Source organism: Lepisosteus oculatus, chromosome 2 (genome assembly GCF_040954835.1).
Source record: "Lepisosteus oculatus isolate fLepOcu1 chromosome 2, fLepOcu1.hap2, whole genome shotgun sequence".
In the NCBI taxonomy this organism is placed as follows: domain Eukaryota; kingdom Metazoa; phylum Chordata; class Actinopteri; order Semionotiformes; family Lepisosteidae; genus Lepisosteus; species Lepisosteus oculatus.
In genome coordinates, this window is record NC_090697.1 from 8,065,196 (window position 1) to 8,080,321 (window position 15,126).

The 15,126-nt window shown below is 41.5% G+C and overlaps 1 protein-coding gene across 1 annotated transcript in view; it reads left to right on the forward strand.

Annotated features, from left to right (window-relative positions):
• The window catches only part of rngtt (RNA guanylyltransferase and 5'-phosphatase), a 171,725-nt gene that overhangs the window by 33,246 nt on the left and 123,353 nt on the right, over positions 1 to 15,126 (forward strand). The window lies entirely within an intron of this gene.

Sequence of the window (15,126 nt, forward strand, 5' to 3'; positions counted from 1 at the left end):
CAGCTTTTAAATGGATAAACGCACTTCTCCCCGATTGCATGAGTATTTGTAGTTTGCATGCCGTTAAAAATATCGATATATTTAGATTTGGTGCAAACGCAGAGATCTGGAACGCGGTCAAATCACTTATCTGCAAGGGTGGAAAGTTCTCCTTGCTCAGCCTGGTGCAAACCTAATGTGATGAAGATGTGTTTAGTGTGTAGGCTGAGATAAGTGGCACAGCTTGTTTCAGAGCCTGTCAAACAGAGCTCAGGGCCTCCGAGACGGGGCCTCAGGCCACGATGGGTAACAAGCTTGATCATTGTGCCACTGCGAGACAAGGGGTTGGAAATAGCTGCCTCACAGCTTGATTAAATGAGTTTAACTTGAGGGCACTTAACGATCAAACCGGCTTCAGTGGCTTTGATAGACATCAGTGGAGCAGGATGTCCAGTAGCTCAGCACAATGCCTGTCATCAGTGCGTCTGCTTTAATGATAGTCTGAGGGCTTTGCTCACTGCCAAACGATTAGCATCGGGGACCACAAAAGCTGTTCCGCTCCCCACTTGGCCTTGGATTAAACATGGAATTGGATTAACTGCAAAGATACAAATTGAACAGACAAAAAATTCAGACGGCCAAGTCGGGCCGGTGGATTAAAATGAATGCAGTCGGCTCCTGATTGTTCATGCAAAACAGTTTCATCCAAATTGGTGTGCTTGGTACAGTGCGACTCCAGTTTGGTTTTAGCAGAAACAGTGGAAGAATACATGTAGTATCGCCCTACCCAAATCCAAGCCACGTTAAATTTGTAACACTATCTGAGAGTTGCAGGGTGATATGGCTGCTGGCTATATATATGCCGTTAATGTAATGCTGCAAGGCTTTGCGGTCATTTCATAGCTTTTTACAGTTTCTAAAAGTCACCTGGATGGCTGCTGGGTGTAAAAAGCATGTGTACACACAAGCCTTTCATACCCACGTGTACAGTCTCCACCTCGTCATCATGGGGCAAGTCTGAGATTTGGAAGGAGGCAAATGACCCTCTACATGTTGCACGATGGCTATAAAAACATCACAAGTCGTTGAACATCACATCATGTCCGTCATCAGGACATTCAGGGCTGGAGGGACCCAGTGGTAATAATCGTGACTCTTCAGCAAGCTGCAACATTGCCATGCTGGTGTGTCCAAAACTACCAGTTAAGGTTGATCTCTGATGTGTGCTATAGCTCCACGAGACCTTTTCCAAAAAAGCAGCCAACTCCCGAGTCGCATAAAGCCAAGTGATGTAGTTGGATGAGACACAAATGGAGTTTTTGGGGAAAAGTGTAAAGGTAAACCTGTAAAGGTGAACCTCATGTTGGGGGAAAAAAAGTCACCCGCACAGATGGGTCTCCTCTTCATTCTCTGCTCTTGGCAGGGGCAGAAGGATATTTTATCGAGAATTAAGATATGAGATAAGATAAGATCACTTTATGGGCCATATACAATTTCTTGTATTAGGAATCTGTCTTTGCGTATACCCCGGTTTGCTCTCCATGAGACACACAGGCAGTTAGAGAGAAGCTTGGGGTCAGAGCGCAGGGTCAGCCATTTATACAGCGCCCCTGGAGCAGTTGGGGTGAAGGGCCTTGCTCAGGGGCCCAACGGAGTAGGATTCCTCTGCTGGCTGTGGGATTTGAAGTGGCAACCTTCCAGCCACAGGCGCAGATCCTGAGCCACAGAGCCACTGCTGTGCCAATTCTAGTTCCTTCTACTAAGAAGCTAAAAACGCGTTTACAAATAGACTTTTCAACAGAATGATGACCCAACACAAACATCCAAGTCTACTGAAAAATGCTTAGAGGATCATAAAACCAATGTTTTTTTTTTTATTGGGGACTGCAACCCAGATGCTTTAAACTTTAAAAAGAGAAGTTCTGTATGGTGGAATGATCAGAAATCCATTGGGGTCGCTGTGGGATGCACCTATGTAGTTATAAGAGCCAAAGGTGGATGGAGGAAATATTGATCAGTGGAGTATGAGTAATTTTAGATCATACATTGTAAATTGAGGAAAATATGCAGTTAATGTTGACAGATTTGATTTATGGTATCCAGTATAGTCTTAAATTTTTCATGTAGCAAAATGCTGAATAGACATATATAATATAATAGTAGTTATAAGTAGAAACTTTGAAAACTTTCAGATACATTTTAGAAAAGATGAGTAAATGTGGAACTAAATATGTCTGTTATTGTATTTTAAAGTGTAATTTTCAATACACTCTCCAGTGCATCAGATCCGAGCAATGCAGAAAACTAGGAAAGGGGAAACAGAAAATGCATCATAAAATTTTCATTAATATTTTAGTATTGGTATTTCTAATCATGTTTTGGAAAGGTAGCAGGTGTCATATATTGTGAAACTGTCTGTCAAAGAAGTATTCAGTAAAGCATTTTTAAACTTTTCGACTTAGTAAGCAGTTTTAATACAGCCTGGGTGGTTTGATTAAAACAAATGTCACCATCCCACACAGCAGCAGCCCACAGCTCAGCCTCTGAGAGGGCCTGTCATCCGTTTCTGCATTTTCGAGCCGAGTTTTGTGAAAGCGAGCAGCTCGTGTGTTTACAAGGGAGACTCTTGTTGCCATGCCTCTTTGTGCAGTATGCAGTTCATTAATTATATCATCTACCATGAGCATGAGTTGTCACTTGGGGTAGTCTCTCAGATTCTTTTCTGAGGGAGCCTATCAAACGGGGATGTTCATTAACTTTAGTTCTGGTGGGGTTTGTTTGGGTGTAGTGTGATTGCGATCACTTTATTGCCCATGCCTGCAGGTCAGAAATATAATTTATAATCTAATATAATGCGGCTGTAAGTGGCATTGCATTTCAGAGCCTTGTTACAGTGCGTAGGCTGCCTTGTGACAGACGATCATTGGGAAGAGACAACCCCTCTCTCCTCCTTCGTGTCAGAAGACATCGGATATGGCAGCTGTCAGACATTTCTCATCTAAAAACCCCTTGGATCAGCTGGAGGCGGCTGGGGGTACAGTGTGTTAGTTATTAGGAGTTCACCCCTTGAAAAAGCAGTGTTCAATTTGTGTTGAATGATTTTAGGAGTTTCTTAAAATTTCTTAAAAAATCATTTTCACCAAAATAGTTATTTCCGACCGAGATGGTTCAGAGTGGCCCGGGTGTCATATTGTATTTGTAGTGTCGGTGTGACAGCTGGGCAGCGTTGCCGCCTCGCCGCACTGGGGCCCAGGGTTCAATTCCTGACGTCCGGAGTTTGCAGGGGCTTCCTCCGGGTGCTCCAGTGTCCTCCCGCCATCCAGAGACATGCTGTAGGTTAATTGACTTGAGGGAAATTGGGCCGTGTGTGAGTGTGTGAGTGTGTGAGTTTCTGTGCCCTGCGATGGGTGTGTCCTGTCGTGCCTGTTGCTTGCTGGGTTTGGCTCCAGCTCCCCTGCATCTCTGTTGGAGAAAGCAGTCAGAATATAGATGGGTATTGCAGCATTCTGATGCTTCCTACAGTGATTTATGGACTTTAATGCATCATAGTAGAGGAAACCTACTGTGAATATAAAGTTTTATCTTTTCCATTTCTAAAACTGCTCGAGCATCAGACAACTGAGCATGTGTGTGGTGCCAGAGAGGCCATCAAACGTACACCAGGAGTTGTGGTCTTGTGTTAACCAAGATGGTGACCTCCTGTCCCACATGATGAAAAACCAGTTCAGGATCCTCTTTTGAACAGCTTCAAAATTGGATCGAAAACCTTGTGATGTTTGCTCCTGAATGTGCCTATGGTGATTTATGGGGGGCTGAGATCCATTTTGAGAAATTCAGCCCATTGCAGAAACGGCTCCTTTTAAAAAAACAAACAAACTCTTTGGCTGACAAATGTGAAACTTGTTAGGTGTCCTTCTATTACCAGCACTGTAAAGATGCAGTCGGCTCTGGAAAATAAAAAAAAATCTAGAAAATGCTTTATTCTCAGAAAAAAATTGTCAAGCACACCTATGAGAGCTAGTACAGTTGTCTTATTTACTTTTAATAATAATAATCATCATCATCATAATTGCTTACGTTTATATAGCGCTTTTCTGGACACTCCACTCAAAGTGCTTTACAGGTAATAGGGTCTCCCCTCCACCAGCACCAGTGTGCAGCCCCACCTGGATGATGTGACGGCAGCCATAGTGCGCCAGAACGCTCACCACACACCAGCTCTCAGTGGGGAGGAGAGCAGAGTGATGAAGCCAGTTCAGAGATGGGGATTATGAGGAGGCCATGATTGGTAAGGGCCAATGGAAAATTCGGCTAGGACACCGAGGTTACACCCTTACTCTTTTCGAGAAATGCCCTGGGACTTTTAATGACCACAGAGAGTCAGGACCTCGGTTTTACATCTCATCCGGTGGGTGGGTTAGAGGAGTCTGACTTCTTCCTCGCTCTCCAGCTTGGATGATTGCACTTGCTCGTATCCGCAAGACGAAGTGTGACCATGGATCATGATCGCCAGGAGCTTACTCTCTTCCTCTTTATTCTAGATCAGGGGTTCTCAGTCTGTTTAAAGGTTAACAGTTTTTTGAGACAGGTTATTCAATATTATACATTATAAATTAATTGATGGTATCGCAAAATCTTACGAATGCCAAATTAAGCATAACATGGGGAATTTTGTGAAAGTCCTGGATAGGCGCCACGTTGTTGAAAGCCCCTGGTCTTGCCACGGGCGAGTGCGAGAGTTAGTGAGCCTGTACAGTCGTGAACTGTGACGTGGAGCGGCCCTTCCTGCTCACTAGTCACCGTGATGACTGATGTAAAGCGATGTACGAGTGAATCAGTACAGGTTCTGCAGGACACATGCACCACAGAAATGTTGCAGTGTGATGTGCACGCAGAGATAACAAGTGAGTTGTATTTGTCGACCAAGTTGACTCAAAGTCGAGAGCGATATTTCTGTTGGGTTGAAAGCGATGTATTCACAAGCCTGCTTGTTTGCGATGTAATAAGGCCAGTTCACGACACCTGGGTTTTTTTTGCCATGTTCTGAATCACAGAACACAGCGCTGTGCACACCAGGAAATTTTGTCCGTTTTGTAATGTAAATTGGAGGTTTTGAAAGTGACTGTGTACAATTTCCTTTCACCATGGTTTGAATTGCACTTATCAATGCTGATTCTTTCGAACCCTAAAATATAAGAAAAGCCTTGCTGTTTCCCTTTAAGTGAGGGAGTCAGATCCCACAGCCCATGGTTCAGTTTCTAATTTTCTATTAATTACTTTTTACTGTTGTCTTCAAATTATGTTATTGTTGGTAAAATATATGTAATGCTTAGGACATTAGTTAGTTAAAGTAATATTAAAATATGATTAATAATTAGTTTTATTAGTTGGTAGTACACAATAGTTCTGCCAAAGCAAAAATATTAGAAAAAATGCACAGAACACATGCACTTATCGGTATATTACTGTGAACCTTGACTTTGCACATGCTTAGAATGTGGTTCAAAAGGATAGGAAAACTTTCAGAGCCTCCCAGAATTACTTTTTCACTTTGATCCAGAGGGAACTTAGTGATTCCGTTTGCTTTTGAAAATTGTATCCGAGTGTCTCGTCTTTCTGAATCTCGATAAGCTGCTTTTGAAGCCAGCAAATCTTAAAATGTCCTCAGCCAAATTTTCCATCTCAATGCGAAACGGGCTGTGCACCCAGCTGTAGGTGATGATGATCTGTATGATGTCACATCCTCTGGAATATAGTGGTCCTTCTAGGAAAATGCCTTTACACATGCTCAACCTAGGATTGTTGAGAGTGATGTTATTTTATTCTCTTTAATAAAGATGGTACTTTCAAGGTGGTGGTATTATCGTTCGTAAGCGCTTATTTTTAAACAAAGCTGCAAAATAGTTTGTCTGAGTTTTTTTTTCAGGTTATTCATTACTAATTACTGTGAAATACACAATGTTATCCTGTAGTAATGCAATCATAATTTTTTTTTCCTCCGGCCACTCCTGTGCGGTGACACACTCGTTTTTGGGTCCAGCCTCAGGGGTCAAGAACCCCTGTTCAAGATAATTAAACTTATGGCACAAGAGGAGGTCACCCCCCAGCCTCTACATGCGAGAGCGAGAGCTCTGGCGTGTGTTCCGCTGTTGGCTCTGGATAGGTCCTGTGGGTTGACTTTGTCAAAGCCTTTGAGGACTTCGAATGTGTCCCATTGTAGTCTTAAGTGTTCAGTCCTTTCAGCCTGTCAACGCAGGACATGCCTGTAAAACTGGGAATGTGTCTGGACACTCTTCTCCAGACTGATTCCTCAGCCATTTGCTTACCGTAAAAGTCCAGAATTTAAAATTCACAGAGAAAAATAACCTTTTCTCGCTTTCCCGTATTGTTTTGGCGGAATGAAATCTCAACATTGATTTTTTTTTTCCTTAGCTTCTTCTAATGCTGTGGTTCTCTTTATATATCTGCCAACACCGTACCTTCCATTTTTTTCCCCATGAGACGGGGTCAGTTGACCTCTGCTGGGCTGGAGTTTGACCCTTTGTTCACGCCTTCGGGGGGCTCTGCTGGTTGCTGTGGGAAACCGCGGTAAATAGAGCCTGTTGATATGATGAGCCTGTGGTCTGTTGCTGCCTTGATGTCTGCCGTCCTGCTGTTGAAGAATCCAGCGCTTGGCCTTGCTCCAGGTGCAGGACAGGTCTCCCTCCCAGGGGTTAAAGACCACCTCCTCAAGTGTAAGGAAATGATTGGGTTGTTATCACGACCCTAGTCATCTTGACACGTCTTTGCCCTCAGCGAGGGGTTGATTTCCTGTGCAAGGAACTGGAGTGTTGCACCAATGAAGAACGAGGGGGTAGGAGAACAGGAGAACAGTGAAAATGGTGTAGTCTCAATGTGCTGTCTTCCATAGGAGTGAAGAGGTAACTATATATTAAAGGGTATGTGCCCTTGATCTGATCATCTTATTCAATTGTCAAATAAAGATAAGAAAGAAAGCAAAAAAAAAACCCTTATCACAGGCCACATATTTCTAGGTAAAGATCAGTGCTCTGTTATTGCTATGTGTTTATTGCGCGTGTAGATTGGTCTAAACAGCGGGTGTAGTTGGATTGGTTGCACGTGTTCTTGAGGTTATAAGGTCAGGTTTTGTGACACACTAGGTCCTTTTGGGAAGAGAAATTGTGTTTTACCTCTGATCTGACAGGCGCCTGCTTGTATTTGTAAATTGTTTAAGGTTGCCTTCCAGGCAAAATTATGGAAAGCTGTTAACTTGTATTAAATCATTTGGAGATCTTGACAGGTAAGCATAAGTTATTTAATGTAATACTAATAGATCTATGTAAGCCCATGTGTCCGTGTACAGTACTTTTGTACTGACAATCCACGTAAAGACAATTTGCTGACTTCTGTAGCTTTTTAGTAACCTCACTACAGTATCTTTTTTGTTGGACCCATTTTTTTCTGTGCTATTAATTTTCCTGTTCTTGTTCTGGAAGTAGATTGCTTGAAACGATGGGATAATCACTTATTTTCACTGATCAATAGCTGGTCATTTATTCAGGGACATTGTAAGGACTGGCAGTCTGGAGGCAGGGCCAGTGTTATATATGGTCTTCTTTGAGCCACTTGAAGTAATTAAGCAGGTCTGTTTTTTTCCTCACTCTAAGAAACCCTAAAGATCCATGTTTGCTGACACAAATATTGGGTAGTATTTATTTTTTGCTTAAAATGTATGGCCCTGAGAGGGAAATAAAGGCCCTTCAGCACAACCCCGAGACTGTGCCAAGAGTGTGTAAGGTTTCATCAACTTCTGTTCTTTTCTTTACATTGGTAACCGGTTGCCATGTCTGATCTTTAGAAACCAGAAGATAAAGACCAAGGTCATATTCAAAGCCCTTGTTTTTAATGGAAAGCGAGAGAGGGGAGGGCTCTTCAAGCAATTGCAGTATCCTTACAAGCGGCTGCCTATTTCTGAAGATAACGGGGGCCGCCCCACAGTTGAAGATGATATGAATCGCAAAACATTTCCGAAAGAACATTTTGCTGATTTTTTTTTAGCAGTATCTTTTTACGATGCTCTGACTTCCCCCGTGCTGAGAAGCAGTGCTCCGTGTTTTTTACTCTGACGCTTGCGTCCCTTTGCTTAGACAATCAAGCATGCACTTGTTAAAACAAATGCAAGCAGACAGCACGAATTGGGAGCCAAACACAGTAAAACGTGTTTAGGATAATGTGCATGCTTTTATTATGTTTTTAGACCCATTACATATTTTTGATATCAGAGTACATCTCGGTGAAGTCTGGCAAGACAGACCTTTTTTTATAAGCTCTGACAGGGTAGCAGGTGTGTCTGCTCCCTCTAGGATGCAGTTGATCTCTACGAAGAGGGAAAAGAATAAAGCCCTATCACACCGGGTAAATCCACACATGCATTACTCCTGCTCCCTACAGTGTGAATTGTCAGCTGCTGCTGCAGACTCATTGATTTGCAGCCCAGTAAAGCTTCTAGATGTTTTATTTTTTGTGAGAGCCGCACTTTTAATGAAATTGGTGTTTTGTTTTGGTTTTGTTGCTGTGCTCTACGGGGACAGTTAGTCTCTGCTGCTGTCCTACCAATAATTTCCTTTATGATTTCTTTTTGGGAGCTCATGATTCAATAATATTTCACACTTGGCTAGCCTATTAAAGTCCTTGACGATCAAAGCTAAGAACCGAGCTCATCCACGGAGCTGAAGAGCAGTATTTTAAAAGGCACCTTTTGCACCCAATGGGATTTTGAAGTTTTTCAAATAAAGTTTTAAAGTGTTGTCATATTACACTATACTTACTTGCCAGTTTTATCTCTTCAGAGTTGATTCAGCATTCATTTACTCTAGCACGTAGTAAGATTTTGAAGAATAGTGCTTTTTCATGGCGTGGATGTCTGGTGATTTGTGCTTAAGTTTTATTATTTATTGTTTTAAGTTATTTATTATTAACACTATAATGTCAGTCTCATACATTTTCTTCTATTGGCATATGTATGTGCATGTACATGCAAGATGGAGAAGGTACTTACTCTGGCAGAGCAGCAATATCCTGCACTTACTGACATGGAGGCAAAGCAGAAGAAATGTACTGATAAGGAATACAAACTGGAAATGTGGGAGTGTTTTTTACAGCTATTTAAATATATTAGCTATTTTCAACAGTGGTGTCTGCTTGTCCAGCTGCCCAAAATCAGTGATCATTTTAAAATATTTAGGCTATCTAGTAATACCAGATGTAGTCTTATGTTGCTTTCCTCCTAGCAAACTGTGGCAGTTGCAGTACATCTTGCTCTCAAATTGAACCTGTTTGGATATTTCTTCACTGCATATGACTGGGAATCCTTGGTATAAGTGATTTTGTACGAGGTGTTTGGGATCTCTCCTGGATTTTGTGGTGGGGTGCCATATCTTGGTGATATTGAGCACAACCTGTTATCTTTCAAGATGGAGGGCAGGGTGTGGCAGAGGGGTATAATCAGCACTGCAGGTGGCTGTGGGCCAGGTAGCTGTGACACTGGCTATACGTCTATATGTGTGTGTTTGAGTCTGTGTACCCTAGGAAACTCTGAGCCGTGAAGTTTAGTATGGACAGCAGAGAGGCTGATTAGTAACTCATTTAAAATAGGTAGGTGATCAGTGCAAGGAAACTCCCTAGAAAAGCAAGCCCCTGCATGAGAGATTATCTGACTGCATGCAAAGTGTTAACACAAAGACAGGATGCCTGCACTACTGTTCATTTCCTATCTCAAAAATGATGATCTGCAATCAGGGATACGTGGCGTTCTTGTGTGATTTTTCCTAATTTGTTGAATCGGGCTAATGAGTTTAAATTAGCATGTCTGTTTGTGATGTGCTGATTAGAATAATTAACCTTTTTTCCCCCCCTGTGTGCAGTGGGAGAAACTGTTACAGAACTAGTCATTAAAATGTCAAGGTTCCTTCATTAATGCATATGTACATACTGGCCTTTTCAGTCTTAAGTGGCCTGCTTTCTAAGCAAGCCAAATTATGCTTCCATTTGAAAATGTAATTTCTATATTGCATTTTGGCCCCTGGAAGGGAGAAGTTTGGTTAGAGCTCCACATTTCAGTTCTAGATAATGGGGTATCAATTTCTCCTCCTGAAATATCGCAGCTGAACCCAGGCAGGATTTAAACGGGGCACATGAAATCCCTTGCTGTTAAGTTGATGAAGTGCCTGGCCAACAGTAGGCAGTGAAAGACAGTGCTTTCTGACTGTGAGGGGTGTTAATGAATGGCGCTCAAGCAGGGAAGCCAGGAGGTCCTTATTTCTCTGCTCCAGTTTGTGGCACACCAGAGCTGCCTTTCATTTCTGTCAAGTACGCGGTAGCTGCTGTGTCAGAAATTGTAAGCCGTTCTTTGTTACCAAATTGTATTATCATTCAGATGGAATGTAAATAGGATTTTGTTTGGCTTTGCATCCATCTTGCCAGTGTGCGTGCTCATTCAGCTTGTCCTAGCCCTGCTGATCCCTTATCTTTTCAGACATGCACATGTTTAATAGTGGGCTGAAGGCTGGCTTGTTAATGCCCTTCAGGGTGCGGACCAGTCCCCCTCGGACATCTGTTTCTTAATGAGACCGCATCACAAATATGTGCTAACTCTGCAGTGGGCATTCTGACCTTTCCCTCCAGGACGATGTGGACTTTGTCTTTAATCGGAGTGATCTGTTTGGTTATTCTAGTGCATCATTGGTGAAATACGCTGGCGGGTAAAATTTGGTGCTCCTGAGACATCTCCAGGTTTAAAAGTATTCCCTAATATTTTAAGCATTTGGTCTGTTTTCAGGCAAGCTGGGAGGATATTTGAATAAGGGGGAGATGTGCAGAAAACACCCAGTATGAATATCAATGTTCTTATGTCTTTTGTTATGGAAAGAGTGTTTTGACGCTGTAATATTGGTTAATTGAATACAAGCAAGAAAACGTAAGAAAACAAAGGACAGGTAACACTGCAGTGTGCTTCAGCCTTCGTCGCCAAAGCAATAGGGAAATGTAGTAATAGGGAGAGGTTCACTTTACCTCAAAGCGTTTGTACCCTACGGAAATGTTTCTGAAACTTAATTTTCCATTGACTTACCACGCTGCACATGGAGACACATTCCATCGTGACTGTCTTCCGTGTGCTTGATCCGCTTATACCCAACTTGCAGCTTCATTGTAGAAATATAGTGGTAGTGATAAATCCATCGTTGCATCCAATTTCCACTGTAAGAGCACGCATATAGAAGAACTGACTGTACGTGCATTGCCTTGGATGACCTGCTACCAGCAGTTTAATTTTTTATGAGGAACTTGATCAAAAGCCTAGAGATTCTAAATATACAATACAGTATGCTCTGTTTGTATCCTTTACAACTGTTCCTAGTTCACAGAACTCTAACAAGGTCGTTAAGCAAGATGTGCCTTTTCTAAATCCATCTTAAAGCCTCTTGCTACCACACTGACAACCCTGTACTGTAGTGTACAACCCTGTAATCCTGCATGTAAAAGAGGTTAGACTTATTGGTCTACAAATACTTCCCTTGTTTCTTGTACAATTGGTATCATAAAAGATGGTAAAAATATTTGATCATCTTTTACTAAGAGGGATATAATGCAATATTAACACCCTTCTGGAAAGAACCTTCTTTAATGGCAGTATTTATAGTATGAAGCAAAAGTGGAGTAATAGGAGCCAAAAAGTACAGTAAAAATCCAGAGGGGTGCCAACAGCGTCCATTGTCATGTCCAGGCCTGTCTTTATTAGCTTCAGCTCAGACAGGCACAGCTGCTTCTGTACTAGAAAGACAAGGCAATGGGAAGAGAATGAATAAATCTTATAAACTCTCTTAATCTTTTAAACTACCCTGATGCAATTAAAAGAATATATCATTTTGAGTAAAACAGGTAAAATACTCAATTTGTCTGCATGGGATCTGACTAATTCCCTCTGTGGCAATCTAATGGCAGGAATACTTGCAAAATATTCATTACTGAAGTATCTCAAAGCTAGTACATGACTGGATTGACTGCATTGAGAATAGTCATTTTGTCTAGGTCTTAATATAAGAAATTTTGCATGATGTCTTACCGGTGAATTTAATTCCTTTCTTATAACCTTTTCAGCAAGTTTCAACAGGGATTTTGACAGGAGGTTAAAAAAAAAAACATGGTTTGAATGTTGTAGGAGCATAAATTGAACCAAAACCAATTGTAATCTGCCTGAAATATTAGTTTTCAAATGTACTACTCTCCTTGCTTTATCACCTCTGACCCCCATATAGAAATTGAAAATTGCTTTGCTATACAATTAAGCCCTGTTTGTCTTGTTCCATGCAGAAGAGGAGGCTGCCACAAAGTAATTCTAGCAAATCTGCAGGCTTCTTGCTGTGTTGTATGTGAGTCTCGTATTGTGGCGATACAATGCATGTCTGTATGTCTCCTTTGCAGAATATCTAAAGAGCACATTTGGTGAAAGATTTCAGCCTGCATACATTCCAGGGCAGAATAGAAGCATTAGTCATGTGTATATGAATCCAAGTCTGGGAGAAGAAGTAATGTCTTCAATTTATAAAGAATAAATACCATCTGCTAGGTAACAGTGGAAAGACAGAGGAGAAGTCCTTAATTGTGTTCTTTAATGGAGGACCATCGCCCACTCCCAATACGTTTCCCCTAATAAGAAAAATAATTCACATGTATGCAAAACAGTATTCCCTTAACCCTAATCAGTTACAATCAGAGAAGAAAATAAAACATTCTTGCAAAAAAAAAAAATGCAAGACAGCTCTCACAGAGAACTGTGTAAGCACCTCACCTGGGACACTTTGAACTGACCAGTAGAACCAATAGCCAGCTGCTCACACTGAAGAAAGTCCCCTTAATCCTACTTCCTCTGAGGGTGCGAGGCAGTCCGTTCAGACTGAGCTCCTCACAAAAATCTTCAGTTGTGGGCTGGATTCTGTGGCCCTGTGAATAGAACTTTGAAACGCACTGAATGACATGTTCATTACTGCTGAGCTCTGTAGATCAGGTTTTATCATTGTTACTTTAGATAGCATTTAATTCTTTTTGCTCTTAAAGTAATATGTTTACCGAGCCAAACCTTTTCAATTGACAGTAATAACGTTGCTTTGGTAAAAAAAATAAAAATATAGCTCAAATTCTGTAATAGTCTTAACAGTTGTTTACGACATTAAGCTTTCAAGAGGCTAAGATCTCCTTGAAACATTTTCACAGTTGTCATATACTTGATGAAGACATACAGTATACTGTAGGTTTTTCAGTGTGCTGTGATGGGGTTTAAGGTTCTGAAATGATTAAGATAGACATTTTCACTGTCATGCTGTGTACCGTTCTTCTCTTCTCTGTTAGACAGCCAGTGTGGGTTAATCAGTGTAGTCTCCTTTAGAAAGGAATCTTACAGTAAGTCTCTTGCAATTTAACTTTGGAATTGCCTTCAAAGTCCCTTCTAAATGTATTCCATTTGCTGCCATTGATGATATAGGAATAGCGAACTCAAAATAACAGAAAGATTTCACCACACAGTGCACGGTCATGCAGTATTTAGAAGTTTTCTTGACAGTAAAGTAATAATTACGAGAGTCACATTTGTTCACTTCCCTGTACTTAGGATTTTGTAAATCCTCCTGTGCCAGGATTGATATGGCCTAGATATCTCCTGTCATGTGCTAAGGGTTTCTGGTCCCTCAAAGGGAAACCTGAACATTCCTCTATGTAGAATTGCCCTTCTGACCTGAAGCGGAGAGATATCTTCAATTAGAACCCCAAATTCTAATTTTAATTGAATGCAGGTCCGGAGATGGCCAGTTGAGCACATTTCGCGCGCAGTTAAAATGTCAAACAATTCCTCTGACGATTTGGGTGTACTTCTTGGGTTACTAACATGCTGAAATGTCCATTTTCAACAAAGCTTGAACTTTCTGATAGATAATGTTTGGGTATGAGTTGGAGTTCATGATTTCCCTTTAACCTGGGCTGAGACCGGTAGCCACGAAACAACCCGAAAACATAACACCGAGCGTGCATATTTTCTTAATATGAGCTTCACCTTTTTTTTTACACCAAATAAAACGCTGAGGGACATATAAAGAAAAACAGCTTTTCATTTCCCGCGACCATAAGACATTGTTTTAGTTTAAGTCAGATTGTTAGGCAAGTTCTGAGTGCGATTCGGCCCCAGAAGAGACATCTTCCTTCATTCAGATGACTTAAGAGTGGTAGGTTTGACGTTTTGTATCCTGAAAGTGCCATTGTGTATTGGAGAGATTCAGCTGCCTTTGGACTTACAGTTGACTTCAATACACCACTTGTTTTACAGCCTGTGGTGGCAAAATACACTCGTGTCCACTTCTTAGCAGGATGGCCCCTATACCAGTATCCTTAAATGCCTTAATAATGGACACTTCAGGGGATGTGGTAGATTCATTTTTGTGGCTTCTTGTCTCGCCACCCCCCAGCTTGTTCAGGTCAGCGACTGCCTTCAGTCTGTGAAGAGCTCTCTGACCTTAATCACGATGAGGCGTGACAGTGTAGAATGTTTTCCATTTACTTCCTTATATATATAAGGCAGCCAGAAACCTGCAGAAGCCTCTGTACAGTGCCAGAGGCATCCACTGTACTTAACAAAAGAAAAAAAAATGTTGCTGTAGTTTTTTGTTGAATTTTATTTAAAGGAACGTTTCGAGGTGTGAATAAATGTCACCCCGTTGCTTTCTAGAATTTATTTAAATATTGATGACACATGGCTTTGCACAGTGGAATTATTATTGCATCATAACATTAGTAGAACTGTTTTAAGTGAGACGCATTATCCAGCTCGTAACTCATTCTGCTGTGTGATGTTTCTTGCTCCTGCTGCTCCATCAAGGGGATGAAGAAATCTGGAGGGCACTGCATTGTGCGTTGTGTTCAATGCTTCATTTCTTCAGATCCTTGGAAGGTAATGGGAACAGACTGTGAGAGGAGAGCTAATCTCTCTTCTGAGAGAGGAGAGTTAATCTCTAAACTAATCTCTTCTCACAGTATAGGGACTGTTTTCGAAGGGTGAATAAACAGTATAATGTTAGAGGTAGTGAACTTGGTAGCTCCATGACA